Source organism: Apostichopus japonicus, chromosome 1 (genome assembly GCF_037975245.1).
Source record: "Apostichopus japonicus isolate 1M-3 chromosome 1, ASM3797524v1, whole genome shotgun sequence".
Taxonomy (NCBI): domain Eukaryota; kingdom Metazoa; phylum Echinodermata; class Holothuroidea; order Aspidochirotida; family Stichopodidae; genus Apostichopus; species Apostichopus japonicus.
Genome location: NC_092561.1, coordinates 3,245,060 through 3,259,489, shown reverse-complemented (window position 1 = coordinate 3,259,489; position 14,430 = coordinate 3,245,060). Strand labels below are relative to the sequence as shown.

Below are 14,430 nucleotides of genomic sequence, written 5' to 3'. Positions count from 1 at the left end.
AGTTGGCTAGTTAGAAAAAAATTTGATCGTGCAAAAAGTGTGGTAGCCCAGATGAGCTGCTCTTACGGTGGTGTTACACGGAAATATTCGGGCATCATGATGCTAAATAAAGAAAATCATGGAAATGTCGGGCAAAAATTTGAAAAAGATTCAGGCAAGCTACTGCATATTTATATATATATATATATATATATATTTATATATATATATATATATATATATATATATATATATATATAGCAATTTACAGCAATTTTGTCAGATTTTCCTTTATTTTAATGTACAGACATACTAATTCCTTTCGACAAAGTTAAGTCTGTGGGCTAAGATGGGGTGAAATCCACCCGCCTTTTGGAGTGGGTAAGGGTGACATTTGTTGTAGTAGTGTCTGCACGATTTGAATAATGCACTTATTTTCCAGCATTCTTGTCTGGAACACAACTTTTTTGGGGTGGTCTGAAAGGGGAAGGGTACACCCGCCACATCACCCCCTAAATCAGACACTCAATACAGATCAAATAGTTGAAATATGCTCTTGGTTTTTTTTTTTTTGGGGGGGGGGGGAATACTGCCTTTTCACCTATGATGTAAATCAAATTAAACTTCCAGATTTTGTAAATATTCCTTGATTTCAACCAAAATAATCTTTATACTGGCATATGTTACCAATTGTAGGTTTAAAAGAAACAATATGAGTACTTAATTATTGGTTGCAATAGTACAATGTGAGCTACTATAGAAATCTAACCCATAGGATACATATATATTTAAGGAAATGCCAAAAATGAAATGAAAACAATTGCACAAGGAAAGTATGCATTCGTAACACAAAAACAGCTGATGCAGGGGAGGGGGGCAGCTTCAATAATATAATTGAGTGGTCAAGCCCCCCCCCCCCAATAAACTTCTTTGATTAACCAATTATATACCTGGCATATCTATAACTATTTGAAAAGGCTTCAGAAATTAGAAGAATGTTCCTATTAACGATATCTAATATGCCAAAGGGTCCCCAATATTTTTTTGTTCCACCTCTGCTGTAACACCATATATTATGGGACCAAGCAGATAACTGGGTTGCAGGCCATTAACTATAGCAGGTCTTATTTTTTACATGAATAAAACATGGGAATAGAGCAATTTGGTGAAAGTGGAGGACCAACTATGGTCACATAACAGGATGTGGGCAAGGTTGTACAGTAATACAGACATAAGACAAAGAGGGTCAATGTATTGTCTTATGAATTAAAACATTTCCAGCAAAAGGCAGGAGAAACTCCTCCCACAAGATTCTCATCTATATCAGTATGTTTATTAGGCCAGGGATGCCTACCCATAATTTTTACTTAGGTGCTATAGTAAAAAAAAATCAAAATGTTTTAAACTTAACAAAAACAAGAGCATCATTGTGTTTCAGTCACTTCCTTGCCTAGCAACTTTGGACCGCTTGTCACCAAAAAAGATGAAGCAATTAAGAAAGGCAAGCCATAATGGACATTGAAGGCTCTTTTGAATTACATAGAATATCTCCTCTCATAAATATAATCATTAAATATTTATTTTTGTAATAATTATGTTTATATGTTTATCATCTCAGTTCATGGGTAAAAGACACTGGGTTGGGGCTCTTTGTAGGGGTCTGACAACCCCTTCCCGACCAGCAATTTTGTCAGATATTCATTTTTTTTAACGTACAGACATACTACCTTCTTTTGACAAAATTTGGTCTATGGGCTAGAAGGGGTGAAATCAACCCGCCTTTTGGGTTGGGTGAGGGTGACCTTTGTGGGGGTCTGACAACCCCTTCCCGACCAGGAATTTTGCCAGTTTTACACTTTTTGTAATGTACATCCATACTACTTCCTTTTGACAAAGTTTGGTCCATGGGCTAGATGGGATGAAATCAACCCTACTGGGGGTGACTTAGTGGGGGGTCTGACAACCCCTTCCCGACCAGGAATTTTGTCAGTTTTGCACTTTTTGTAATGTACATCCATACAACTACCTTTTGACAAAGTTTGGTATTGCAAAAGTTTGGTCCATGGGCTAGATGGGGTGAAATCAACCCGACTGGGGGTGACCTAGTTGGGGGTCTGACAACCCCTTCCAGACCAGGAATTTTGTCAGTTTTGCCTTTTTTGTAATGTACAACCATACTACTTCCTTCCGACAAAGTTTGGTCCATGGGCTAGATGGGGTGAAATCAACCCGACTGGGGGTGACTTAGTGGGGGGTCTGACAACCCCTTCCCGACCAGGAATTTTGTCAGTTTTGCCTTTTTTGTAATGTACAACCATACTACTTCCTTCTGACAAAGTTTGGTCCATGGGCTAGATGGGGTGAAATTAACCCGCCCGGGGTTTTTTTTCAGGGGGTCTGGGGTCTGAACCCGACCACTGGGGTTGAGCTGACAATTTTTTTGTGAATGACCTAGATGGTCTAAGTAACTTTAAGGGGTCAAACCTTCTGGGCTAAATGGGGTGAAATCATATGGGACAGGCTCCCAGACTAAAACAATCCAAGCATGTTTCTCTGTGTTTACAAGCTGGGTGTCTACCTCATTGAAAGATGGATTCCAGCTATGTGGGCATGTACTGTACTGTGCTTCTCTGTGCTGTGAATGGGGGAGGGGGAAGGGAGGGGGAAACAGAATGTTTGATTGTCACAAGGCAAAACCTTTCACTAAAAGGGTGGTATATCCATGGGCATCCGCAGAAAGCTTGCATGGCAGGGGCAAACACATTTCCAAGGTTAAATAAAAAATGTTTTGACTTATGCTAGCGACATAATGTCATTATCACATTGAGTGTCAAAGGCGCAAAGCCCTTGCGTGGGGACTGGGGGTCCTCCCTGAGAATTTTTTTATAAATTAGATTGCTTCTGTGGCAATTTCCAATGCCAAAATCTTTGTGTTCCAGGATATTTTTAAGTAAACAATATGCCTTTGATTAAAGTTAAATATCAGATCACAACATTTGTGGTACCTTTTGTTTGATTTTGTGGGGGAAGGGGGAGGGGGAAGGGGAATTCCCAAGATGCATTTCCCAAAATGCATTTACCAATATTCAAATGATTAGCAATAAGTGGGAAAAATCAGCCCTTGATGCCAAAAATAGCACCATGTTGCATCTATGCTTCTTAAACATGAAAGAGATTATTCTAAAGGAATACAGACCTTGAAAGTGTCTTCTACAACCTATATTGTTAGAACTACTGTAGGTGAGCATAACATGTGTAATTGTCATAACCCCAAAATGTCTGCCTTGTTCCAGGCGGAATACCAATTAAGCCTAATTTTAATTATATCTTTTCAAATAAATGAAAGGGCATGTATACAAATAAGGGTCAAGAGACCCGGCAGAAGCTCTCATAAAAGGTTAAGTCTATATAGATGATGCTAGGGGCTCAGCGGGCCGTGGACCCTACTGATGCATTTTTCATATATAGTCAAGCGGGGTAAAAAAAACAATTTACCTAAAGTTTGCTCTAAAAATTGATGAGTAAGAGGTACTGTTTCGGTTCCAATGTTCAAGTGTGTGGAGTAGGATTCTCTTAAAGAGAATCTAAAAAAATTCTCTTTGCATCTAACAAAAATTCTCCGCTTCCTGTATAGTCATGGTTTAATTGGTTTTAATTCCATCATTGCAACTTACACTTATCTAGCGTCATACTTTCATTGTGTCACATTTTGTACTTCTCATTCGACTGCCAAGTATTGCTGACGAAGGTCCCACAACTACCTTTTGACAAAGTTTGGTATTGCAAAGTTTGGTCCATGGGCTAGATGGGGTGAAATCAACCCGACTGGGGGTGACCTAGTGGGGGGTCTGACAACCCCTTCCCGACCAGGAATTTTGTCAGTTTTGCCTTTTTTGTAATGTACAGCCATACTACTTCCTTCTGACAAAGTTTGGTCCATGGGCTAGATGGGGTGAAATCAACCCGACTGGGGTGACTTAGTGGGGGGTCTGACAACCCCTTCCCGACCAGGAATTTTGTCAGTTTTGCCTTTTTTGTAATGTACAGCCATACTACTTCCTTCTGACAAAGTTTGGTCCATGGGCTAGATGGGGTGAAATCAGCCCGCCTTTTGGGGGGTGGGTCAGGGTAAACTTTGTGGGGGTCTGACATCACCTTCCCGACCAACAAGTTTGTCAGTTTTTCCATTTTTGTAACATACTACCATGCTACTTCCTTTTGCCAAAGTTTGGTCCATGGGCGAGATGGGGTGAAATCAACCCGACTGGGGGTGACTTAGTGGGGGGTCTGACAACCCCTTCCCGACCACGAATTTTGTCAGTTTTGCCTTTTTTGTAATGTACAACCATACTACTTCCTTCTGACAAAGTTTGGTCCATGGGCTAGATGGGGTGAAATTAACCCGCCCGGGGGTCTTTTTCAGGGGGTCTGGGGTCCGAACCCGACCACTGGGGTTGAGCTGACAATTTTTTTGTGAATGACCTAGATGGTCTAAGTAACTTTAAGGGGTCAAACCTTCTGGGCTAAATGGGGTGAAATCATATGGGACAGGCTCTTGGCCTATTTGGGTTTAATTGTTATTTCAAAATTTCATTAATGTGAAGGTGTGACATTGCAAAGAAATAAAAGACAATTTGCTTTCCTTGTGAGGTTATTTTACAATAAAATGCATAATTGGACTTAACTTACAGAAAATATTTATCATTACAGGCCTTACAAGTAGTTTGTGTCAGTGAAGTTACTTGGTGCATTCAAACTATCCATGGGAAAGGCAATTCTAGGATGAACAGGAAATTTTCCCATTTGGTAGTTATTATGTAGACAACAGTATACTCCCATCTTATAAGGAAGAAACCATGGAAATAGTGCACTTGTTTTCTTTGCAACTTCGAAAGGAATGTATCAGATTTCATTTATAAACATGCCTTACAGCAAGATTGAACTCTCATGAATTCACTGTGTATAGTCATTACAAGAAGACCATAGGCCTATGTGAGAGCTGGATGGGATCATATGTCTTGCTACTGGGAACAGTCACTAGAGAGGAGGAATGCATATATGGTATCACTACAAGCATGTACTGTAGCCCATTTGCACAGTGATAAAGCTTATGCATTTGGAAAGAGTCTGCATAGAGAAAATTCATGCTCTGTCCAGGGAGTTGTTATGGACAACTCCCTGGTTAGACCAGGGAGTTCCATAACAACTCCCTGGTTAGACATTGCAAAGTGTGTGCAAGGTGGGGTGCAAGGGAGGGGAGCATGTAATTGATTAAATGCCAAAGAAAGTGCCTCGATATATATTGCCAATTAAACGTTGCATTTTCTGATGTCCCACTTCTTATATCTCATAAGTAATCTAATTAAAGAAAGCCATCAAGGCTTTTTTTAGCTCAAGTTGTATTTGGGTCACCAACGGTATGAGGATGGCCAGATTTAAGGGGGAAAAGTGCCTCCATGTGCCTCCCCCCTCTCTCCCCCACCCCTCATTGCCACTGACCATATGCACATGACCATTTTTGAATTGTACTGAATTCAGTTCTCCTTTAGTCATTTACAGTGGTCACACTAGCCCAGTGGTGTGTGCAAAGTTGTGTGGGGGAGAGGAGCTGTGGGGCCTTGGCCCCTACCTCCACGGTCAGTATAGGGAAAACTTCAGTTGGGGTAAATCAAGTCTATTGCCTTCAACTAGCCACACCACAGGAGCAAATATAATACGAATCTGGTTCTGTCTGTTGCAGCATTTTTCTGAAAACAATTGATAACAATTGATAACCATTTGGCCATACAAAAGTTACTATATTATATTGTTACCCTGTACGTTTACATTTAATCATTTATCTTGTTTGCCAACTAAACATCTATAATATGGGAAGGTGTGATGGTGGAGGGGGGGGGGGGGAATTGGATAACAGGGGAGGGAGCAGGGGAAGGGAAGAAGGGGTGGGCAATTGCATTTTCACAAAACTAGAGTTTTGTTTTTCCGATTCATTTTATGCAGACAGCATAATTTCAGTTTCAAACACATGGTTAAATCTGGAAAATAAGCTATGGGCACCCCTCTCCCCAGAACCCTCCCCTCTTTCAGACATTAATCCCCTGATGCTCTGTGCAGCTTTATGTGTGATCCATAGAAAACAGCATGCATTGTGCTACACTTAGGTACTTGTAGGTACTTGTTAAGTGAGAAGATTCAAATTCGGCCTCTCCACTTTCTGAACCCACTGCTGAATGTCATCAAGTGATCCAAATAATTCACGAATCTACACAAAATCTATCAATATGAATTATTCCTTAACAATTACCAGCATGAATCTAATCATTGATAGTACCTTTTTGACATTTTGAGTCTATAGCTAGTTTTCCTCAGGCTTGTTGAAAACAATTCTCCTCTCCTTATGACCCTCCCCATTTAGTAGGCCAGCTGGGGCAGGTCTCACCCATCATGCCCAGGGGCCATGAGGCAAGTGCCCATGCAAACATTTCACTAGTGAATAAAATGCTTCATTTTCCTGTTGTGGTGCCAATGAAGAATAAGATTGACGAATTAAAAATGATGATAAAAAAACCTTAATTCTTAAAACTTGAATCTAAAAATGACACATTTGCTAGACATTACGAATGCATATCTTCCATTAGTAACTAAATTGAGTGAAAACCCAATTTTTCCTACTCTATAAGCATGTTATGATTTTGTAATTGTCTAAGGTTAACTTTCTAGCTAGGCTGACTCCTACTGGCTCCTGCTCAACTGAGTGTGTCTTAATTTAACCACATGCTAGAGTAAACAAATTCTTACTATCATACTAAATGCATAAATTCAGCCATTACATCTTAAGAGCAAAAATAGTAGTGTTTCACTAAAATGTCACCAAAAAAAAATTGTGTAAAAGTAAGTTGGCCTGAGGTTTCGATCCTAGCATGATCTTCTTCAAAGGCTAAATGACAAGAAACAGCATGAAGGTAAAAACAGACCTCCATGATAACAGTAACAGAAGGGACTAAAACACGCACAGAATACAGACAGGTTAATGAGCATGGTGAACACAAAGAGAAAGATGTAAGGGAATTAGTAAACAAGGGATGGAGAGAAGAAAGAAAGAAACCAACAGAGGAAGAGGAGAGGTAGGAGATAAACAGTGGAGGGACAAAGAGAGGATTAAGGGAAGGGAGTAGGGAATAAACCAGAGAAGGTCAAAGACAGAAAGGTGTGGAGAAAAAAGGGTGGAAGAGAGCTATGAGAAGAGGAGTGAAGGGGGGGGGGGAAGGGAGAAGGGGGGATACTTATGTTATGACAGTTGCATTGTTTTATTACTGAAACATTTAGGAAAACAAATTATTTATGAGCGAGAACAATTTTCATTTTTCATTAGTATGGACTTCATTTTATAGAAGTACAGATGCCCAGTAACATTATTTTGAATGGTGTCATTTCTATAGATAGAATTTTATATTTAAAGGCAAAGGTTTCTATGTCACAAGCACAATATGGTCCTTTAAGAACGGCCATGTGCTGAAAGAGGACCCTTGCATTACAAAGTAAAGTTTATGATCAAAGTAAAGATTATAATGTGTCTTTTGAAAATTATAAGACTTGACTTTGCCAACTCGTGACATTGAATTTTGGAATAGGAATTCTCTGGTAGTTTGGGCTGTTACACTATATTAACAGGGGTTCTATTAACTTCAACACAGTTTAATTCAAAAGCGATTCCCTTTTTTCCTATATTCTGGTTCTTAATCCCCCAACCCTAAAATTGTTCAGGCCATTTAACAAGCTGTAACCATTTCCTGTTTGTCCCCCTTGACCAACAAAGAGCTTAATTGAAGATGTGCTGGACCCAACTTTAAGCATTAAAGCAATTGCAGTAGCCTGTGTCTGTCAGCCTATGGAAGTATTTCAGGGTAATATCTATAGTCAGCCCACAGTGTAGTTTGTGGATTGATTGATTGACAATGCTCGTTGTTCATTGGTTGAAACTGAGCATGTCAGATCAGGGCCGTCCTAACGCATGGGCCCACTGAGCCCTGGCCCAGGGCCCTGCGATGTCAGGGGCCCCGCAATCGTAGTAACCCCATGTCTTAATCTGAGAGGAAAACTTATTGAATAGGCCATTATGCCTGATTGAATTCGATACTTGACATCTTGTGACGAGAGTTGGTGAAACACTTGAGAGTTTGACATTAAATATTCGAATCTGAGTTGGCAACCCTGGAATATACAATGCCCCGAAGGCTTACAACACCAGACAACTCGGGTCCGCGGTCCGAGCACCAGTCATTTTTTCAATGCAATTCTCACCCAGGAGAATATATCCGGTAAATTGCCCTCCGAATTGTCCTATGCATGATGGTTACAAATTGTAATGGGGAACGTTCATTTTCAAGGTTAAAACTAATCAAGAATAATCTCCGGAACAGAATGGGGCAACGGCGACTTAATAGGCTCTCTCTCTCATGTGCATAGAAAGTGACATCCTCAAAAAAGATTGACTTTCAGCCAATCATACAACAGTCAGGCGCGGCGGAAAGGAAAATTATTGGGGGGGCAAATGTGTGGAGACTATCTAAGTGGAGCGCCACCATCGGTTGGCGCGGAGCGTACAAGAAAATTTTGGGTTTTTCAAACCCCCAGATGGCCGGAAACGGCACTTCCCGAGTGTTTTATGCTGCGAATACCTAGCCCTAAAATATGGGTCTCAAGCCTGCAATTTCTCAGATTGCACGTAAAAATCTGTAAAAGCATTGTAATTTGTATATTCAATGGTGTTTTAAGAGAGTAGCTATTACTCGTAGTGTACTCGCAAAGACGTTTTTGAGTGTAGTAAATTACTACTTGCAATTAAATGCAATAATTTAATAAATGTCATAAGAAAAAACTGAAAGCATTTCTTAATGTCAACAAATGGGTAATTCCAAAACCATGTGCAGTTGCCAACAAATTTCTATGAACCAAGCACTGTCACGAATGCATGTACCCTATACAGTACAGGTGAAATGCTAATATTGTGTTTTTGTTATCACACTTAAGGCACTTTACAAGGATATACCCTACGAAAGATACATCTCCAATTAGAAGGAAATGTCCCTGAAGGATATATCCATGGGAAATGTTCTACCAATAGAAGGCATCCTTCAGAGGATGTTGGAGAACTGGCTGAAATGAGGCAATTAGTCATTGGCCTAAGACGAAGTTGTTTTGTGCTTACCGGTACTCACACTCACTGCTTCCACTTTTCACGGGGAGTGAAGACGCGGTTGGGGTGACAATGTGGTCTATAGCCAGGGGACGGGCCGAGGGTCCCCCCAGCATTTACTAAACTTATTACACCTATATATATAGTATACGTGTGCATCGGACAGATCGACAAGTATGCATTGAAAAATGGGCAGATGCACGTTTCAGAGCCTTGGTAAATATAGGGGGAGGGGCTTATCATGCATTTGCCCCCTCAAATTTTTCATTGGGGGGCTGAGCTCCCCCAAGCCCCCCCCCCCGGTTCCGCCGCCACTGACAACAGTTTACGATCAAGAAATGCCGCAAGTTCCGTTAGTTTCCCCAGTTGAAAGACTCAACACAAGGGTGTTACAAATGGTGAGTCCAGTATTGTTAGGGAAGGGATGGAGGGCAACTGGAAGATTACTCTTCTATAATGTATGAACAGCTTTTAGATATATCACGTATGTTATTCAGCTCAAGTTTTATGCTTTATGCGCGACATAGGGAGGGGTGGTAAATGCAGGTATGTCTATGCTTGAGTGATTGTCAAGGATGTCAATTTTTCACGCAACTTTTTCGAACTCACTTGATTGAGGGGCCCCGCTCCATTGCCGGGTCCAGGGCCCGGTGATCTCTTAAGACGGCCCTGTGTCAGATGCATGTAATCGGGAGGTAAAACTTTTTTGTGTTATATAGCTTGCTCAATTTTTGGCGAATACAGAAACCTTTTTATTCTGGACAAGAGTCGCAACGGATAAATCTCTCCCATCTCATAACTTGTGGAAAAATGGCAAGTCATTCTGAACACAGTTGCTTTTCTTAACTTAATAAAATCTCTTTGCAATATGTTAACCAAAAAAAATCAGTTGCAAAATCAACATACTGTGAGTAAGTTAAAATTGTGAGACACATAAATCACTGGTAGAAGCATAGATCATTAATTAGCCTATTGTAGAAAACTTGGACTGAATAAATACACTGCTTTGGAATTGATGCATCAAAAGAGAAGTTATGACAATAACTTGGAGAGCATTTATTGGAATGTGCTAACAAATATTGAAGATACTTTTCCACAATGGTCATTGTCTTACAGTCAGCCATTATTTGCCTTAATTGTACAAACAAGTATTACTGCACTTTTTACGTTAACACTGAAATAAAATGTTGTTACAATGCTCAATGTTTGTGTGAGTACATATATAGGACTTATCACAAACTAGTATCACATTCTACAGGATTTTTAAAGGTTGTTCTCATTTTTCTTAAAGGTGAAATGATTTTGTTTTATCTGTTTGCAAACTTCTTTCATTTTCAATGTTTTGGGGCACTTTTTTTGCTTTGTTGTATCATATAGGTTAGAACTTTTACCAACTTTTACCATTTTTTTTCAGTTTTTTTTTTTGTACTTTCAATTGTCATTATCCAGTAAATATAGTTAATTATAAAAATGTTGAAAAATAAATATTAAAACCTTGTACAACATGACTTTTGACAACAATATCTTTAATACGTTTTAAAAAGAAAAAAGTACATAATCACTGCCAGTAATACTGGCAAGTTAGCTAATCAGGAAATGTAGGATCTGAAAGATATTGCAGGTCATTTTTTGTCTAATCAACATGAATTATTGTCTGGCAGATCGTCGATTAAGAATATTGTCAAAGACTTATGGTATTTCCTCCCCACCACCAGGTGCCCCTTATTGACAACCACTTAGCCCCTTCAAGTATTTTAGAAAATTCGTAATTTGTTTCGAATGTACTACAGTACTGATTTCGCTTAACTCCCGTTGAAAAAAAATCAACGATCGATAACAAAAGTTAAAAATCGATAAAAAAAGTTGAAATTCGGTTAATTTCGTTGACAAGATTTAGACTACTGCGGGCACGGTTGTCAACGAAGTTTCAACGAAATTTCCACGAAAGTTATCGCGATCAAAAACCGCAAAGGCAATTCTAGACATATCAAGGTTGTGACTTGCGTTGAATCCTTAGTGTAACTACAGCCGTTTTCAGACTCTACCAGAAGTTGCCGAGGAATATTACAAACGTTGCAAAAGTGTGATTGTATATAAGACGGAGTTAGTTCTGTACTAGGTGTTTAAAAAATGATTTGGCTAGGATAATAAAAACTAGTCTTGGTCGATCGTAGCAAGCACATTCTATGACTCTTAAGTTATAGGCTAGTATTAAACTAGGATAAGTTTAAGTTAACTCACCAAGGAACGCAGTGTCAGAAAAAACAAGAAAAAAATATCAACAATGAAACAGTCGTAGCTGGATATCAAAGAGATCTTTATTTCCAAAAAATTCCTGTGTTACTTGACGTACTACGGTACCGTTTACTACAGAACCGCACTCACTTTCAAACTTTTCTGAGAGCGCATTCCGTCCAAAAAATCTCCCCCGACTTCAATGCACGCAAAAAAAAAAAAAAAAAAAAACTTATTTCCCCCCTAACCCGTTACTGTAAGTTGCCCGCGAAAGCAGATGGACTGCCCTGGTAAGGTCGCAGCCTGGGTCTGGGCCACCTGTAGTATGCTGCTTACATGTGCATTCCCTACCCTGGATATCCCCACCACCAAACTTTTTTGAAAGGCTTCGTCCAATCATAAACTTGGCTTTGTCAAATTCACGCCTACCTTATGTAAATTAGCATAGTATTTATCTTCGTGGGGGGTTTAGCACCGCAGAACCTTCATGGCTGGCTGCCTCTAGAAGCAAACATTATTTTACCCCTACTGTTCGTAATGGAATGGATGTTATCTGTTACTTAGTTAATTGAAAACCAAATATTCATTCATATATATATAAGTAGAACAATCCAGCAGGGATAGAAAGTTTATCTTGAATGAACCAATCAAAAGTCGTGCTATTAATAAAACTTGAAAACACCTGGCCAGCAAGAGAGTTGCAAACAATTGTTTCCATGACTACTAAGAAAATAAAGCAGTGTCTTGGGGCCCACGTTGGGTAGATTTCTGTGGAAAATGAATATATTTTCATTGCTTATTTGAGTATTGTATATTGGGAAGAGCTGATCAAACATTACTGGGAAGGGCTTTCAACTGGCCTGACGGCATGTATAAGTTTATTTTAATGAGTAGGGGGAGTTTTTATGAGTCTCCCGGTATGCGTCACATGAGAAGTAAATGTTTTGTTTTTCGGTTTTATCATCGTTTTTCAAGTGGAACAACTCATAAAATCATGTCAAATGAAAATAATATATATTTGAATATCCTTCCTTAGTTTTACTAATCAGGAATGCTTGATAAGGCATGCAATGCATCGTTCGAAAATGTAATTTTAAAGTAGAATTGAAAAATGAACGACATAAAACAATATCTGTGAAGCGTGTGGAGCACAACTTTGAATATTCGTTGTGAAAGAAAACATAATGAACGATGTTTACTGCGTAAATAAATTTCGCGGAACTGGTACAGAGAAATTACGTACTGCAGCTTACGTCAGAGAAGCTCATAAATGACACAGGTGGATAGAGCGCATCAAAATTCGGTTTAGGAAATCCCTATACAGCCGACAAAAGTCGATGTCTCCTTCCGTTTTCGAGTTATAAGCGATTTTGTGTTTTTGCGATATGGTTTTCAGTATATTTTCATTGAATAAGGGCGTTTTGTTGTGTGTGTTTAAATAAGGGTGTGACCTATCAGATATTTCGCTAACCGTTTCACCGTATCCCCTGCCGGTCGGTTAAACGTTTAAACGCCGTTTCCCGCCGTCCCCCTCCCCTTAGACCCCTCCCCCATTTCAGTCACCACTTCCAGATCCGTCGGCAAGTCAAATTTGACTTAAAATATGCACCAGATTGCATCTAAGGACGTTTCAAAACTAAAAATTTTCCAAAGGGGAGGGGGTGTCCCCTTAGACCCCTCCCCCATTTCAGTCACCACTTCCAGATCCGTCGGCAAATCAAATTCTCCACACCCCCCCCCCAACAACAAAAAACCCTTCGCTACGCCCCTGGTCACATACATGATACAGTACCTTACATTTGATACAAAAGTTACTTCAAACAACAGCTTCCCAAAATTTGTGTCGCAATAGGTTAAGATTTAACCACGCTGCGCAGTACCATTCATAATTTGCATATTACACTCGGCGTCCAGATGGCGGGAGAATATAACATCATGTTCAATGTGTTGTGTCGTTCCCATGGTGCGATGAACTTGGGCAAGTTGCCAAGTTCGAATGTCAATGACCTACTTATGTTCTGTGACCAATGTCAGTTGGAATTATGTGTGTAAAAACTCGGGTTTTCCATTTGTTATATATATAGAAGTTTTTCCGTAAGCGGAGCGAATTTTAGGGCGGCTCGTTGATTGTGAGGAAGCACTTATCTAAGCATCAATATTTGTGAAAAAATATCGTAAGTTTTTCAGTTTCATTCATTTTCTTTTATGTTTGCCGCAATCGCGCCCGCAATGCATGCACAGCATAATATCATGTGTGAAAAAATGGCTGTACACGTGCGGACCTGAGAGAGCAAACTGGCCTTGTGTTGTTAATGTTATGACGGTACTTTCTAGAACGGCCATTTGCGTCTTTTGGGGTCAACATATTTTCACACGGGGTTTTCACCATGCCATTGATCGATGTACACGGGTGATATGTCGCAAATATAAACTGAGAAAACGAACTGACGACACTATCATCATGAGCTCATGACTATTGGCCTACTACTTTAGTTATATTAAACACATTATTCATGCCTAAAACATCGTTTTTTTGTTTTTATAGATAGTTTGCAGTACATTACTAAGTTCTTTACATATTTTAAAATAATTTTCATGTTTAAAAGTAAACAAAATAGAAAAAATAAAAAGAGAAAACGCCTTTTCGAAAAATGGAAGCGTCCTCGCAGAATGGGCGGGGCATCTTTATTTTGCTTCAAGTTACATGTTTTCGCTCAGAAACAAAGTTTCATACTCCAACTCTAATAAAAAACCAAATTTACATCTCTAAAAAATAACTATTTTTCGTAATCTGCAAGTAAACCAAGTTTATATGTCCATTCATTGTTATTTAAATGGTTAAACAGCACTCATAATTTATCTGGAAGGGTGCCTCGTGGTACATAGCTTTGACTGCAACCTCTCTTACGTCCTGGCGAAGTTAAGACTTATGTCACTGTGTTTGGGGTTCACAGTTAGAAAACGTCCCCCGTCAGTTTCACTACATGTTTCTTTGAGTGTCACTACTCAGTAAGTACAGG

At 39.5% G+C, this 14,430-nt stretch overlaps 1 protein-coding gene across 14 annotated transcripts in view; it reads left to right on the top strand.

The window, feature by feature from the left end:
* LOC139982412 (uncharacterized) overlaps positions 1-14,430 on the top strand; it is a 59,913-nt gene that overhangs the window by 34,320 nt on the left and 11,163 nt on the right. The gene's annotated exons all lie outside the window — the stretch shown is intronic.